We start from the raw sequence: 3,231 nt of genomic DNA, 5'->3' as shown, positions 1-3,231 counted from the left end.
TTAAGGAGATGTCTTTCTCCATTCTCCTCACCCTATTCAATTGGCTTTTCCTTAGATTGTATTTCGTTATATTTAATATATTTCATATTTGCTTCTCTTTCTCTGCTCTTGCACTGCAGACACTCTGACATTTCAGGGTTTCCAGCTCACTTTCTGTCTGCAGGTTTCTGTTTCTAATTTGTGGTCTCTTATTCCATGTTTCTCTCTCTTCTCTTTGGGAAATGTGTCTCTGATCTCTTTGGATCTTGCTCAGTACAGGAGGAAATGCATTTCTGCTTCTCGGGTTTCCATCTCAGTTTGTGTCTGCAGGTTTCTATTTCTAATTTCTGGTCTCTTATTCTTTGTTTTTTTTCTCTCTTCTCTTTGGGAAATGTGTATCTTCTCTCTTTGGATTTTTCTCAGTACAGGAGGAAATGCATTTTTGCTTCTCTTTCTTTGTTCCTGCACTGCAGACAGTCTACCTCAGCTCAGGATTCCCAGCTCAGTTTGTGTCTGCACATTTTGGTTTCTAATTTCTGGTCTCGAATTTTGCTCGGTACCGGAGGAAATGAATTCCAGCTTCTCTTTCTCTGGTATCTCAGGGTTTGTGTCTGCACATTTCTATTTCTAATTTGTGGTCTCTTATTCTCTGTTTGATGAGGCTCTGTCTTTATGTTTGGTGCCCTCTTTCTAACTATGGGGTGCTCTTCCTGCTTAATTTTCTCTCCAGCCACCCTCACCCCAGTAAACATACACTGGTCGTGTTTTGCCCTCTCCTAAGTCCCCACCCTAGGAAGGATCTGACAGGGCACAGTAGCTTCACACTCTGACTCAGAAAACACTTTTATTCGTATGTACATCAGCCCTCTTGGATGGCTTTATTCCTAAAGATTTAATTTCTCCCTTGTGCTTTTCTTATAATATCTCCAGAATGCCCCGCAATGATAGCACCCCAGGGCTTTCCAATGCTCAAAGGAGCCCCCACAGACCCCCCCAGACTCATCCTGCAATGATGGGTGTGTGTGATGCCTGTGATGAACAGGAGATAAAAGAAGCTGGTACCCATCTGAAGAACCCACCACCCTGCCCCCATATCAGAATCTGCCAGGGATAGGCACATTTAACATCTTCAGGAGTCCACCATGGCCACCCCTCGTGCCACCTATGAGGCACAAGCCCACGGATATAGCAACCACAAATTAAAATTCAGCACGGAAAGCCACAATGCACTCCACAGAGATGAATGAAATATAGGCAGCCCCCAACCCTGAAACTCAGCTACACAGTCCCCACACACCCACATCTCACACCTGCATGTCTCCCTGTCCCTCCCTCCCTTCCACACAGATGCAAAATGTGTCAAGCTGGGTTGAACCAGAGATCCCTCAAGCTCTAACTCCCTGTCTTAAAATGATACCACTGCAGATCATACAAACCCAGCAGATTCCAAAGCCCCACATCCACTCCTTGTTGCTAATAATGCTTTCTGGATTTTTCCTCAGGAACTTGTCCACCTCCTTTCTGAACATAATTCTTACACCCCCTAAACACATACGTTTCTCCCTGTACACCTAGACTACCACACCCCACATACACACACACATATCCACACCCTCAAACCTCCACCTCCCCCCCCCCCAACACTCAGCTGCCACCCAGAAAAATATTGCCCCTAATAGATGCACATTGGAGAGAGGTCACCAGATTTTAGGCATTAAAAACTCTCCACTTGCTCCCAGGGTGATACAAGGAATAGATCAGCGTACCAACCCTTCCTGTATCCCTCCTTTTTAAACCCCCGGTAAGCTAACTGCTTTTACTACATTCTCTGGCAACAAATTCCAGAGTTTAATTACACGTTGAGTGAAGAAATATTTTCTCTGATTTGCTTCCTCCACTCCAGACTGTATCCCTCCGTTCCTCCCCTTTCTCAGGCAAGATTCTGCTGCCCTGCTTGGAGAAGAGCATCAAATACTGAATGGACAGGATGGGGAGGAGGTTTCTCATGTGCAACCAGTCTCTTTAGGAGTAGCTAAAAAGAGAGTTCTATCCCTACCCACCCTACCCTGCCCTCACCCAATGGAATAGGCTGAAGTGGGGTGTTGGGGAGACAATGACACCTCATTCCCAGGCCCCTCATTTCAGAGCCAGGCTTCCCCCACCCCACATTTTTTAACCAGTACACCCCTAAATTCCCTTCTCTGCCCCAATTTTGCAAGGACTATGATGTCTTTAGGGAGATAGAAAAAAACATTTAGGGACAAACCCTCAAACCCTACAGTAGAAAGATGTATCAGAGTTCAGTCTGCACTGTCTCCAAGTGACTGCCATCTTCACTGCGAATGGAGGAAGGGGCACAGAAGTCTGACACCTCCAGTGAGAGGATGGGGCATTAGAACACAGTGTTCATAGTGCTACACAGTGAGGAAGGGGGATGGGGTAAATGGAGCTACGCTATAACATCCCGGACTCACACATACTCACAGCTGACCTTCATGCCCCTCCCTGGCCTTTCCACAATGCTCCACTCCCCCCCCCCCATCAGTGGGTCCAGGCTGAGTGTTGTTGTCCAGTGACCCCTACAGCTGACCCTCAGGGACACTGAATTTTAGGCACAGGAGGGGGGATGGGTTGGCCTCTCTTCAATCAACAAAAAGCAAATAGTGACATCCAGGTAATAATGGAGTGTATAAGTAGGTGGGTGTGTTTGTGATTTGGGAAGGTGGGTAGGTGTGAATTTGGGAGCTATATGCCTGGATGTGTGTCTGTGTGCATGTGTGAGCATATTGGGAGGGGGTGTATGTTCAAGTGTGTGGGTGTGATTGTATATGGGCATCGGGATGTGTAGGTGTAGGTGTAGGTTTAGTTTGTATGCATGTGTGGGTGTATTGAGTGTGGTGTATGTGAGTAAAAATGTCTGAATGTGTGTGAGTGTATATGTCTGTGGGGATGTGTCGGAGTGTGTGAGGATTTGTGAGTGCATGTGTAGGTGTATTAGGTGTGAGTTTATGTTGGTGTAGATGTGTGGGCGTGTGTGATATATTGGGTGTGTGGTATAGGGCTGTGGGGATGTGAGGGAGTGTGTGGTATATTAGGTGTGGGGATGTGTGGGAGTGTGTGTGGGTTTAATGGGTGTGGTGATTGAGTGAGTGGGGTGTGGGTGGGTAAGTGTGTTTCAGGAGACACTGTGGCAGCAGTCAATCTGCAGATATCCTGACATGTGACATGGCTTGCACTCCATTCTCTTCTCTC

This window comes from Microcaecilia unicolor, chromosome 3 (genome assembly GCF_901765095.1).
Source record: "Microcaecilia unicolor chromosome 3, aMicUni1.1, whole genome shotgun sequence".
NCBI classification, from domain to species: Eukaryota; Metazoa; Chordata; class Amphibia; order Gymnophiona; family Siphonopidae; genus Microcaecilia; species Microcaecilia unicolor.
This window is presented reverse-complemented; position numbering follows the sequence as displayed.